Raw genomic sequence first — 14677 nt, 5'->3', positions numbered from 1 at the left:
GAAGGTGTAATTAAATGCAAATGTGGTATCTACAGGACCAGGGCATGAGCTCAACGCAACAGTCAGGAAGAAATATAAATCATGAAATAATTGCAGTTTTCTTTTCACTGTGATTAAATAGTGACAATTAAAGAACACAAGAAAGAACTGGGTTTGAGGGTGATAATGATGAGAGTTTTGAACCTGTTGGGTTAGACTTTCAAATAAGATAAGTCCAATATAAATTGTATTTGAAAAGCGGATCAAATAATCCAACTTCAATAGTATTTATGTAGTTAATTTATTTATTTGAAAGGGAATGAGAAAGACAGAGAGAGAGAGGCACAGGTAGAGCTCCCATTCTCTCGTTCACTCCTCAAATGCATGCAACAAGTGAGCTGACCCAGGCTAAACCCAAGAGTCTGGATGGAATTCAATATGACTCTTTCACGTGGGACAAAGGGACCTAAGTACTTGAATCATCACCTCTGCCTGCCAGGGTACAAATTAGCAAGAAGCTGGCCCAGGGAACAGAGCAGCACCTGAACTCAGACGCTCTGATATGGGTGCAGGTATTCCAATCAGGATCTTAACCACTCTCCAATGCCTGCCATATGAGGACATATTTACTTCTTTCTATTTAAAAAAAAAATCACATTTATTTATCTCTCTATTTATTTATTTCTGAGGCAGAGTTACAGAGAGAGGGAGATATTCTCCATATTCTGGTTCACTTTCCAACTGGCTAGAATGAGACCAGTCTGAAGGGAGGAGATTCTTCTGGCTCTGGCTTGGGGGTTCAGAGGCCCTTGTACTTGTGCTATTCTCCATCGCCTTCCCAGTCACACTAGCACAGAGTTGGATTGGAAATGGAGCCACTGGGATTTGAGCTGCGCCCATATGAATTGCTGGTACTACACAACACGTCTTATTCACTAGGCTTCAGTGCCGGCCCCAGAAGACATATTTAGGTAAGAGATGTCAAAGATCAGAATCATAGAATAATAAAAATTCTGATCAGTCATAATTGATTGTATACTAATATGTAACTTTTAGGGGAAATGGATTAAGACATTTTTAATAAATAATTATTTACTTTTATTAGAAAGTCAAATTTACAGAGAGGAAAGATCTTTCTTCTGGTTCACTTTCCGATGGGCCTCAATGGCCAGGTCTGAGTGGATCTGAAGCTAGGAGCCAGGAGCCTCTTCTAGGTCTCCCATGTGGGCACAGTGTCACAAGGCTTTGGATCATCCTCCACTGCTTTTCCAGTCCACAAGCAGGGAGCTGGATGGAAAGTGGAGCAGCTGTGATTAGAACTGGCACCCATATGGGATCCCGGCAGATGCAAGGTAAAGACTTTAGCCACTGTGCTGTGCCAGATCCAGATAAAGACAAACTTATCTTTAAGAAGCTGGTGATGTCTCCTAAATGACAGAAAATTTAAGATGGGACCACATGAGGGATTTTGAAAGCATGTTGTATAAGAAACACAAGGCCCTTAACCTGTGTAACAATTATGCCTGAAAATAATAAAGTAACTTTTCAAGATCAGCTCAATCTTGAAAATTATATTTGAAAAGGAACAAAAGAAACAAAGAAACACACCAATATGCAGCTCCATCTTGGGGTTCAACATTTTGCAAGTGAGCACATTCTGAATCTCTGTTCCAGCTTTTCCCCTTGACTTAGCCTTCATGTACAGCATGCTCTATGAGTGTGATACAGAGCCTGCAATATCTGACTAAACATGAGTAGAAGGGCGCCATGTTCTGTTGTACTTCATGTGTATTTGCATAAAGGATTCTCTTATGGATGGATGACTACATTTCCAATCGCTTCACAGAGCAGACAACTATTTTGAAATGGCAGGTACACATCTTAAATAAGCACAACTCTTCAAAAGCATGACTGATCTTGAAAACAGTGAATCTAGTTATTAAAAATAATAAGGTGGGGTTGGGTTCCTAACTTATAAAGATTTTACAGAGAAATACCAAAAAAAATATTTGAAGCCTGTGACTTTATGATTACTCGCTAAATGAGTCTTATGGCTGGAAGATTTACAACTGCAGGCAAGTGTGGGATGAAAATTGGTTCTTGCAAAAGAAATATCACCTCTAATACAGACATTTGGAAGGAAAAAAAAAATTAAAAGAAGATTTCCCCCAAACACTTGATTTTTAACCTATGCTAGGGTTGACTGTGATTTTACTATCACTACTGGATGAATTTTCATCTAAAAATCCTACTTAACTTGGTGAAAATTCTATTATAAAGAATTGTGGATGGAATCCTCATCAGTATTTTGCTAAATTATGTACCTGCATATCCTGAATTTTCCAGCTTAGATATCTCAGTAGTAGATGTTGTTTTGTGTTTCTGAATTTAGTTGCCTTAAACTGTCAAAATTCACATTTAGAGCACACTTTTAATTTCACAGTGGTGGCATTCAGTGTAACCTAATTCTGTAAATGAATGTGCTGGTATACAGTATCCATATTAACAAAAGTAAAAACCAAAGTAAGAAAAATAAACACCAAAATTTTGTTTCCATTTCATGTTAAATTGGCAACTAATTGAAGAAAAATAATTTTCCTCAAAAATTGCAACTTGATTGAGATCAAGATTTTTCACATAGTTCAGCAGTGCAGAATGCTGAAAGAAAATTGAAAAAGTGAAAGGACCTACCCAGCAGGACAAAAAGGAACCTGATCCAGCAGGCTATTTCCATGGTTAACATTGTTGCTTTTGTCTTCTCAGAGGCTAAATAGAAAAGATAACAATCTTGTTTCCTGGTTCGAAAGGTTGCTGAGCATCTTGGACTGCACTCTACTTTCCAACTCGTAGCCCTGGAGATTAGAAACAGGTTCTAACAGAGCAGAAGGTCTAAGACTTCATGTCTTCACTGAAGTAGAACCACAAGGATAGCAATCACGTGAGTATGCAAATACTGACTTCAAAAAACACTCCATCAGAATTGGAAGAGACAGAATAAATACCAGGAGATCAGTGGTATATAACACATCAACAAATTCAACAAGATTTAAATGTATTAATATGTGTGCTTTTTAAAATAATTTTTTAATCATTTGTTTTGAGAGCCAAAGTTCCTGTCTTCTAGTTTGTTGCCCATGGACAACATACATTTCTTAAACATTTACAAAGCAAATTCCCCAGAGATACATCAGTGAATGCTAAAAGTTCCCTCAGGGTTATGATGTCATAATTTACATAAATTGTTGCCCACATTTTTAAATGCTTTCCTGTGATAGGTTCTGAAAAGCACACATTTTAAGGTCAAATTCTGTAAATTGCTTAAGGCTCTCAATTTATATTGGTAAACTACTTTCCTTAAGGATATCATTATTGGGTTTATATCAACAATGAACATTAATATTCATATTTTGCACTATTATCATAGTTAGCATATCTTTGCTGACCAAACTGAGTAACTTTTATTAGTTCATTGGTAATTTTTATTTACTTTTCTTGGAATTATCTTTTTATATTATCTTAACCATTTTGGGGGGCAAGATAAGGATTTTTTTAAGATTAATTTATTTTTATTGCAAATTCAGATATTCAAAGAGGAGGCGAGACAGAGAGGAAGATCTTCCATCCAATGATTTACTCCTCAAGCAGCCACAATGGCCAGAGCTGCGTTGATCCAAAGCCAGGAGCCAGGAACTTCCTGCAGGTATCCCAGGCAGATGTAGGGTCCCAAGGCTTTGGGCCGTCCTCGACTGCTTTCCCAGGCCACAAGCAGGAAGCTGGATGGGAAGTGGGGCAGCCTGGATTAGAACCGGGGCTAATATGGGATTCCAGGGTGCATTAAAGGCGAGGACTTTAGCTGCTGGGCCACTACACTGAGTCCAAGATAAAGATTATTGATATGGCCTTTTGTCTTACATGTAATTTGCAAATACTTTTCTCATATCATAGCTTGACTTTAAATTTTTTTCTTTAAAATCTAGAATTCTGTACTTGATATAGAAAGTTTCGAAAACACAAGAAATCAAATACAGGGGAAAATAGCTAACTAAATCTCCTAGGGATGACTATCACCACATTTTGTTAAAATTCCCTTCCATTTTTATTGAAGATTTAGCACATACACTATTACGTTGTTTAGGAAAATAAAGTTATACTGCATCATATTTTGCATAAGTTAACTTGTTTTCTTTTACTGGTTGGAAAGCAATAAAATCCTATTATGTTGTTAAATATTCTTTTACAGCATGATTTTTGAAAACTATATCTTATTGGGACTATTTGTTGCTAAAGTTTTCTCCATATATGAATGGTATTAAATTATAGGATTACTGTTTAGAACATGTGCTTATTTGAAAAGCAAGATGAGAGATGTCATCTGTTGGTTCACTCTGCAGATGCCCACCGCAGATGGAGCTGGCTGAAGCCAGGAGTCAGGAACTGCATCTGAGTCTCTCATGTGTGCTTAAAAGACTCAACTGCTTGAGTCATTTCCTGCTGCTCCCAGGTTACACTTAAACAACAAGCTGGCTCAAAGGGTGGCCCAGGAACTCTAATGTGGAATCCAAGTGTCCCAAATGAAGGTCCTTCTGCTGTGCCCCTTGAACTACAACGTCTTGTGAAAAGTAGACATATATCAAAGCTTCTAATACATATGAGTAATTTGCTCTCCAAAAACATACTTTCCAATAATATAAGAAGATATTCATTTCTCTATATCCCTCAAAGATGTTATTTTTAAGAACAGAGTTACTGGGTCCCATGCAGTAATCTAGATGCTAAAGTCCTCGCCGTGCATGTGCCAGGAACTCATATGGCTGCTGTTTCTAATCCCAGAAGCTCCACTTCCCATCCAGCTCCCTGCCTGTGGCCTGGGAAAGCAGTCGAGGATGGCCCAAAGCCTTGGGACCCTGCACCCATGTGGGAAACCCGGAAGAGGCTTCTGGCTGCCGGCTTCGAATTGGCTCAGTACTGGCCATTGCAGCCACTTGGGGAGTGAATCATCGGATGGAAGATCTTCCTCTCTGTCTCTCCTCTCGGTATATCTGACTTTCTAATAGAAATAAATAAATCTTTAGGAAAAAAAAAAAAGAACAGAGTCACCAATATGTACATTAAAATGATCCTTGCTAATGTTCTATCTTTCTCTTGACAATCCTTCTATTCGGTCAATAAATAATTATGGAATACTAGCACCACAACCAGTCATGATATGGAATTCTGAGAAATATTAATAACTCGCCCTTTTAAAATCATTAGCTGCATTTTTTTGGCAAAATAAACTCACTCCTACAGGATCTATTAGGTACACATGCATCTCAAGAATATAGCATGCCCTTCCCATTTTCTCTGCTATGCCCTTATTACTTCAAGCCATTCTAGCCACTTTCTCTACTATCACAAGTCCTTTAATAAGTAGTACATGTGAGCAATGTTTTTTTAATTATTTTTAATTTTCATTTTCCTGATGCATTTCTGGTTTCTCTTGAGATCACTGAAAGGTGGGAAGCATGGTCAGGCCACCTCAACAACGACCCTCTGTGAGAAATTGTGAACAGAAATTGAGGGGTGGTTTGCTATCTGAAAAGAGTGGTACCTGTGTTGGAAAGTGACCTCAGTTCTCACACTGGCTGCACAAGCTTGGGCAAATCAATTAGTGTCCTTTTCTGTGAAGTGTGGCTTTAAACATACCCCACATAATGAGAAGTACTAATGGGACCAGCCACTGGGTAGAAGAGCTAAGAATGTTTAACTTTTTTTAGTCCAAACTTGTCTGCTGCTCAGTCTATACTCTTGGAGCAGATGCTTCTACAGTTTTATAGCGTTTGTCTTCTGAAACTTCCTTACCCTGCTCTGCAGGCTGTGGAAAAGGTAGACTGCCATGTGGGATTACCACGGGTGCTTTCCTCTCTAAAGTACGCCTTATGCTATGAGCCTGTGCACCCTGTCCCTGCACAAAGCCCTGCTCTGACTGAATACTGATTTCCACAGTGATAACCAGTTGTCAGGAAAGCTGAGAGTTCCCTAGGAACAGAAGACACGCTTGTGTTTTTACTTGTCTCCCCTGGCATAACGTTTGGCACACCGTGGGTCTTCAACGATTTTCCTGTTGCTTAACTACTCATCTGAACGTGGATAATAGGAGTTTGTGTGTTAAAGCTTAAAAATGCTTCTTTTCTCATTTCAATCTGCTTTTTAAATCTCTCCACTTGAAGATACCCTACGTACCTGAAGGTTGAACTCAAATGTCAGACTGATTGTCTGGTGGCCTCTAATCCCTTATCTTTGGATTTGTAATGTTCAATGTACTGAAGAAAGCATTCAATAATTATATGTCCAAATCAAATGGGGAGGGACAGCAGGCTTAATCATTTATCTGACCATAAATTTCAGTTAGTATAAATAAGAATCCAGTTTAATATAAACCTAGAGAACAGTAAGTTAAAAAAGGCAATGCATAATAATTGGAAAAGATTTTGGTTAGTGGTTCCACAGTTTACAGATACACATTTAGATGCCACCTTTCTCCATTGTTTTGGCTTTCTCTAATCTCCACCTGAAGCCAGCTGGAAACTCACCGGTGGTGACAGCACATCCCATGTAATCGATCGAATAATAGATAATTCTCTGCCTTTACAGGCACCACTGTCCATTGCTGATGGAATTCCAGGCATCACGGCCAACTCAGGGGCATGTATTTCTACCTCTCAAAACACACATGGAGATCTCTGCATAAGCCTTACTGTGCAAGTCCCTGGGCATTGCTTAACATAACTTTAATTAAAAGAAATATGGGTTTGCTTTTTTTTCTCTTGTCGTACACTTCTTCAGTTTGAAATGATACCGTGTACCCCATAAAGGTACACAAATATTATAACTAACTGAAAATGTTAAACAAAAGAAAATGCGAACTACGTGAGTAACCAGAATTTTAGTAGGGTGAGAGGGACAAATCAAGTCAAGATTCAAAATCTAACAACTGGTAACTGAAAATCTGCCACTGCAGCATTACAAGACCGCATAACTGCACATCATGTTTTTGGTTCAACCCCTCAACCCAAGAACTGAATTGTTTCTCAAGAGTGGATTTGAATTTCCTTAGGCTCTTAGGAGAGTTTTAAATATTTCTTATTAGTATTTCTGAGATCATTATTAGTATTTCTTTTTATTTTCTTTCCTCATATACTCTCACCTTATCTCTGTGACTCATTAAGACTCGCATCTTATCTCAGTGTTTCATACCCATTTCCATCTCTTAATTTTGACACACTGTGCAAAATGAACCTGGAGTAGAAGTGATTCACCCAGGGGTAACTTGGGGAGTTCAACTGTGTACTGAAAGATGGGCATTTCCTTAGTTTCTCCGAGTTCCTTGCCTGTTCCCCTCACTTTGGACTGGAAAGAATGAAAATAAACATTACTGAAAAAATGGATTTAGATTTGGGCAATTTTGTTTCTCTTAGTATTTCTGCTGTGATCTGGTAAAAACGAGAAAGAAGTATATTTTATTGTTTTCAGGTATCATAGGATCGATTTTGAATTTTCTAACTATTATCCATCCATGTGCAAATCAATTTGTGCAGGAAAGAAAAGGAGAGACTTTTTAATATATTTTTAAAAATAAAACTGATGAGACAGCAAATGATATTCGGCCTAATTAAAGGGACTAAGCAGAGATCTTTCAACAAAAAGTCTTTACATTCCTTGCATTGGGATTGTGTGATATGGTTCTACAACTCAGAGAGATTGGAAATTACAGAACATCTGCAATGAAATTGGTTTTCTGTGGAAAACTGATGAATCACTTACTGCCAATGACTAGAAGGAAAAGCACTTGTTTATGCCCTTATGTAATGAATTTTTATGAGGTGAAGTTTGCTGTTTATAAAAAAAAATACACTTTAAGCTGCTGTAGATGTAAAAGAATAGAATTCAGAATTCAGAGCAATGCATTACTGCAAAGACAGTCACGAGCAGAATATTATCTGCTTATAAAACACCCAAACATGGGCTATTACTTCTATAATGGAATTAAAAAAAATCATCTACCCAGTTGGATTCTAGAAGAAAAAGTATTTAAAGAGACATAGCTGAAATTGACAGCTCCAAAATTGCATGTATTTTCAAAGAAAAGTTATTAATTCTCTTATTGTGTGCCTGACTCCAACTGTGTTTTTCCTCAAAGCAAGAACGACAGAGAGCATTTTAAATTAAAAACGGCATTCCTAAGATGCACAACAAACTAGGGGTGCAGGCTTCTATATACTATTACAGACATGCCTGTAGAACTCTTCTGAAAATAACACTGGCAGCTTCTCTGAGAGGCTGGAAGATAAAATTCCAAACTCTTTTGCCTTCCTCAAAGACTTACAGGGTACTTATACTATGCCAGTTTTGTTTACAGAATCATAAAAGTGAGACTCAGATCCTGCCTTCATTGAACTCGGTCTATTCTGCTATCTCACAGTCATGTCAATGAAACTGAGTCATTTTCTGTTGGGTCTGAGACCGAGCCTTAAGAAATAGGTCAGGCTGAGGGTAGCACTGTGGATTTAGGTCAAGCCACGGCTTGTGATGCTAGCATGCCATATAGGCACCACCTTGAGATCTGGCTGCTCCATTCTAATGTGCCAGGGAAAGCAGTAGAAGATGGTCCAGGCTGGCTCCTGAGCCAACCCTCCCACAGGGGTGGTAGGTTCCCAAGAACTTGAGTCATCTGCTGCTGCTTTCCCACGTGCATTAGTAGGCAGCTGGACCAGAGGTGGAGCAGCTGGGACTTTAATGCATAAACATGTAAGCATATTGGATGACTTGGCAGTGGCCTAGCCCAACGTGCTACAACACCCTACCCTGTGTCAAGATTTTTATAAGTACATCTAGAATATTCTGTATTAGATCCTGAATGTTCATTTTTCATTAGGAAATAGTCATTTAACAGGCTTAGGCACTTGGTAGTATATAAACACTGAGGTCAATTGTTTAGTGTAATCTAGATAATTGATTAATTTTTGCACAGTTAAAGATAGAATAGGGGTTAGCCTAGCATAAATTAAATATTGAGGCACTAGGAAACCCTTTTTCCCTTGCAAAAATGTTCTTTAAAAATTAAACACTTTGACACACACATATACTTTGCCAGTCATATAAGCTGAATTTTTGATATGACTAATTATTGTAACTATAACTATCACTTTAATATATTTAATACTGAAATAAGAATTGTTGAAAATTAATACAAATTGTATAATTCTAAGCATTTTGAAGTAACTAAACTATATTTATAAATGCTGACATTTATAAATGTCATACATGCAGTTTTGGAAAAGAAACTGGAAATTTTTCCTATTTTTTGTCTATACAGTTTTGAGTAATTCAAAAGACCACCTGGTATGGGATCATTTATTTATTATGCAACTTAGGATGCATAAAATGATTCTGATTTTTCCGACTACTGTGGTTGGCTATTAAGGCACATTTTATTTTAATGCAAAGATGTTTTTTAGTAACTTAGAAATATGTAACTCAACTCTTACACAGTCAAAAGACTTGCTGACCAGCTGTGCAAGTGTTACATCTTTTTAGACTGAGCAGAAACAAAATTAGCTAAGAGGTTTTATAGAAATAACTTGTTTGGATATAATAAACAACTATTTACATGCTCACTGGAGAAAATTTGTGAAGCACAAAAGATAGGAGTAAAAGTAAAAGTTGAATGAGGCGTTTACTATGGTGACGAACCTATGTGCACAAATACACATATACATCTACACGTGCTACCTCAGCTTTTGACATCATATTGTGTGTCACTTAGGATTATTTCATTTTAACATTATGCTGTTGTTCCCTATGTAACAAATTTAGAAGTTTAAATATATATAATAATATATACATATATATAACATATTTATATAGGTAACATACATATTAATCTTTCTCCCTTTATTTATTTGAAAGGCAAGGGAGATGGGGCAAGGGTTACTCTTCAAATGCCAGCAGCAGCCTGTGTGTGCCAGGAGCCAAGAACATCACCACATGAACATCAACAGGAGGCAAGGTCAGAGTGCAGGAGGCTCTCAAACCCAAACACTTAGGTAGAGGACGTAGGTAATCCTAAGCTGAGGCCTAACGTGCCATTTCACAGGAATATTTCTGCAAAAGCTTCTTTTTTCAAGGCATTTACATAACACTTTCGTAGTCAACTAGCTATACTCTGCTATTTATTCCCCTAGTGTCAAACATTTGTTGTTTCACATCTTCCTCCGTTATGGAGTATAGCATTGAGTATCTTTTCACTACACACTGACTTGTGTGCAATTCTTCTCATTTCCTTCAAGCAGATTCTTAACACCAATGGATGTCAACATACTCATATTCACTTGCTTTTGAAAATAATTTTTTCTTGATTAAATAGATTTACTTTTGTTGGTTCTTGGGTTCTAGAAAGGCAGGAGTTGAAGCTGTTAGTAGGTTATTCTGCTGCTAACAGGAAGGACAATACGCCACCTATGTAATACCATACTTCTGGTTCTCTTGGTTTTGAGACTGACTGGTTTTAAACTTATTTGACTTGTGACTGTTGCCAGAGTAACAACTCTATTCAGGACTCAATGAAGGACATTTTATAAGATGGTGCTTCATTTCTTTTTCTTCTTACAAAAAACATTTTTAAAACATAATCCATTGCTTGAAATTAGAGGAAAGAAGAAATTTGGGAATGTGAACGCATATTCTACCTTCTTTCATTTTTACATTCTATGGAGAAAAAAGAACTAGAAAAAGCAAAGTATTTGTTTACTTGTGTGTGGAGATGAAGATAAACATGATACCTACTGGTCTTAGCCTCAGAGAACCATGGATCATTCATTCTACAGTCACATGAGTAGACAGTTTGGTTACAAAGCATTCTTGGATTCATTCTGCTGCTAAAAATGTCTTTTTGAAACACAGTAGCATCTCACTAGCTGAGTGACATTAAGAAAAACAATTTTTTGTCAAAAGTGAATGTTCCTGGGTCCAGCACGATAGTATGTATAGTGGTTAAAGTCCTCGCCTTGCACGCAACCAGGATCCCATTTGGCCTCCGGTCCCGCTTCCCATCAAGCTCCCTGCTTATGGCCTGGGAAAGCAATTGAGGACAGCCCCAAACCTTGGGACCCTGCACCCATGTGGGAGACCTGGAAGAGCTCCAGGTTCCTGACTTCAGATCAGCTCAGCTGCAGCCATTGCGGCCGCTTGGGGAGCGAATCATTGGACAGAAGATCTTCATCTCTGACTCTCCTCCTCTCTGTATATCCACCTTTTCAATAAAAATAAATTTTAAAAAAGTGAATGTTCGAAATAAATAAATTTTTTGTTTACAAGTGCCAACACAGTTTGAAGGTTTTCTCAAATACTGAACTACTAATCTCCTTGCCTTCTTCACCAAACTGTACAGAATGTAAGGTAGCTTTTATTAATGGTACAAAGAGCTTTTTTTTAAAAATCACTACTAGGATTCATAGTTTTCAGTCTGTTTAGTCTGTTGCCAGATAATAGCTTTTCAAAGTTTTTTTTCACTAAGTTTTTTTTTTTTCACTAAGTTACCCATTATTACTTGTGATTATAAACATGCTTAGTTTTGCTTTATTTTAGCCAGCATCCTCCATCTCTTCTCTCTGTTTATTTTAATCTATAGGTGTTTGCCTGAATTCTATTTAAACTAAAGCAGTGTCTACACGGGGGTCTGAAGAGGCATACATGACCAGTCTTAGTTCATGGAGTCTGTGAAAAGATATGTATATTTCCTACAGTTTTGTTTACTTTCAGGTTCCTGACCATTTCGGGGAATGATGGTGTTGATGTAGTATAAACCTAAGAGAAACAACCATGCCTTACACTGATTGTTGCTCTAGCCTTTGACCTGGGTTTCTTGCATTTACTCATGTCTCTGAACTATATTTATGAGAGTGATTCCTTAAAAATGTAAATTTGATCGTGCCACTTCCTTTGCTTAAAATCTTTGTGTGGCTCCCTCCTAAAAGCAAAAAATCCAGACATCTTTTCTCTGATGCTTGCATGGCCTCATGTGACCTGGCCTTGGGCCCCTCACCTCACCTACCTCATTTCCCACCTCTCCTTCTTTTGCTCCCTGTGGTTTCTTGTTGTTCTTCAAACACGTTCCTCTGGACATTCAGCTCAGAGGTTTGAGCACCTGGCATTTCCTGGCATGCCTTCTCTGCCTGGCTTTCTCCCTCATTTCCCGCAGGCCTCTTTTTCACATTTCAGCACCTCATGAGTACACAATTCAACTCAGTACTCTGTCTTCCTGTTTTCCCTAGTCTTTCCTATTTTTTTTTCTAACATCTGAAATAATCTTATACAGGCACTTATTGTCATCCCCCTCCTAATCGGAGAGTAGGGGGAGGGGTTGTTTTATTCATGAGTGTACTTCTGCAGTACAATAAAAACATTCCAGAGGCTCCAAACAATTTTTGAGAGAATGATATTAAGTTACCTAATTCCTACAACAGTCCTAAAAGGCAGACATTTAATTTCCATTGTACAGGTAAACTAATTGAACATTAAATAAAGTTGTCTGAAAACTGCCATCACTATATTCTGAAGGCAGGGTCACTGACAGCAAGGCCCTCATTTATATCTTAATAATTTGGGAGTGATCACTGAAGTCCCTTTGATATTTTAAGAAAGATTTAAAAAACAACTACACTTGTTTGAGAGGGAGGGAGGCAGAGAGAGAAAGAGTGTATTGGGAGAGATCTTCCATCTGCTGGTTCAGTCCGTACATGCTCAAAATAACCAGGGCTAAGCCAGGCTGAGCATGAATGAACTCAATCCAGAAAATGCAGACCTGTCCCATGAATGAGAGGCCCACTGCCATCACCACTGCGCCTCTGAGTATGCATCAGCAGCAGGCTTGAGTCAGGTGAAGAGCGAAGGCTTGGACCTTATCTGACATTTTCACTGTTAAGCCAAGCACCCGTCGCTGGATAGTCTAAATACACAAGCAGCATGCGTGATTTGAGAATAAATGTTTGGGAAGAAAAAAAAAGTGTAGAAATGATTGTTTTCCCAAGGGAAGACATTCCTAGTTGGTGGTTAGGTTCTTGGGGCTCTGAATGGGAAAATCATGTAGCTCAGCTCCAACCCCTGGAGTACTGACTTTGGGAAGCAGATCCAGCTGTGCCTGTGCTCAGACACTTCTTCAGGCAGTGCTGGGAAGACTGGGACTGGATGAAGTCCCTGGGATGGTCACAGCAACTTGCCAGGTCTGATACCTGCAGTGAGGAAGATTCCCTCCTCTCTTCTTCACTACACTGGGATGTGTAAGCCAGCCATGAATCTGATGATCAGTGGAATGCCACTGCCACTAGTGTCTTGTTTGTTGCATATCCCATATGCAAACACACACACAAAAAAGACACAATGCACAGAGAGAGGCAGCATCCGATGGGGCACACAGGAAGATACACTCAGTAGTTCTTCCATGAAGGACCGGCTGCTCAGCTGTGGTAAGTGTGGTCAGCTGACTGCCACCAGCTGGCAGATCCTTCAGCGTCAGCTGCAGCTGCACAGGGCTACCCTGTTTCAGGTCACATCTTTTGAAGTGTAGCCCTCCCAGTGACTGACAAGCGTAGATAAAAACATGAGTCCTAGATCTCCCTTCGGGTTGGCCAAATCTTGTCAGGCTTGCACTAGTACTACCGTTTTTCCTGCCTAGCCCTCCTTATTGTCCTTTCCCTTTCACAACTCTCTTCTAGAATCATCTGAGGTTTCTCTGGGTTGCCTGGGTTCCCCTAGAGCCCATAAAGGAAATGTCTTGGGGCTCATCAGAACTCAAAGGCACTGGTCACGATCCATGAATTCACAGGATCTGTGTGTCAGACAGTCAAGGTGGCAGATGATACATAAAATGAAAAATCTAAAAATATATATACTAATGGAGGCACATAGCTTAACCTGTGATCAAAATAAAAATAAAAAATTGGATATAAACCTCATTGATCTAATTCCTTTCACATCTGCAATTTAATGCAATCATTTAGTTACTTAATATTCTTATCAAACCAGATCACTGGTAGAATTATACCGCATGTACACTTTTTGTGTAACAGCAAATCCAGACTCCAACAGACATGCTATTTTTAATCTGTTCAGTATATGTCCTTTCTTATAAACACCTTAGTTTCTTATGGTAACAGGCTTCCTGCTGGGACATCTTCAGGTTCATTATGATATAAGTGAGGACGTGTCACCCAGATTTCAGTAACTGGGAGCAGTATTCATATTTTCCGTTCTCCTAGACACAGTGATTCATACAGGAATGCACACGTAACCAAAGGCAATCTATTAACAGTGAGCTCCTGGACTTTTGCTGGAACCATTAGGCAACAGGATCTCATTCCAGCGGGATCAAGAAATGGGCAGAACCCAAGCCTTGAGTCTCCAGTGGTCATCTTTCTGTCTGAGTGAGGCTGACTCAGAATACTGACAACAGCAATGGAATGTACTACTCCATCAGGAGCTTAACATTCTCAAAACATCTAATCTTTGCAATATAGAGATTTAGCACATATCCCCAGGTTGTTCAAGTTAATGGTACAGGTGAGAGACGAACTCCAGAGGAGTCTGTGTCCCTCATGCCATGTGCTGCTTATAAAAACTAGAGAAGTCTGTTCTAAAGGGAGACATTCAAGCATCTATATGC

The sequence above is a fragment of the Ochotona curzoniae genome, unplaced genomic scaffold (assembly GCF_017591425.1).
Source record: "Ochotona curzoniae isolate NIBS_2020 unplaced genomic scaffold, NIBS_Ocur_1.0 contig_1071, whole genome shotgun sequence".
Taxonomy (NCBI): domain Eukaryota; kingdom Metazoa; phylum Chordata; class Mammalia; order Lagomorpha; family Ochotonidae; genus Ochotona; species Ochotona curzoniae.
The sequence above is the reverse complement of the archived record's forward strand: the minus strand, read 5'-3'. Positions refer to the sequence as shown.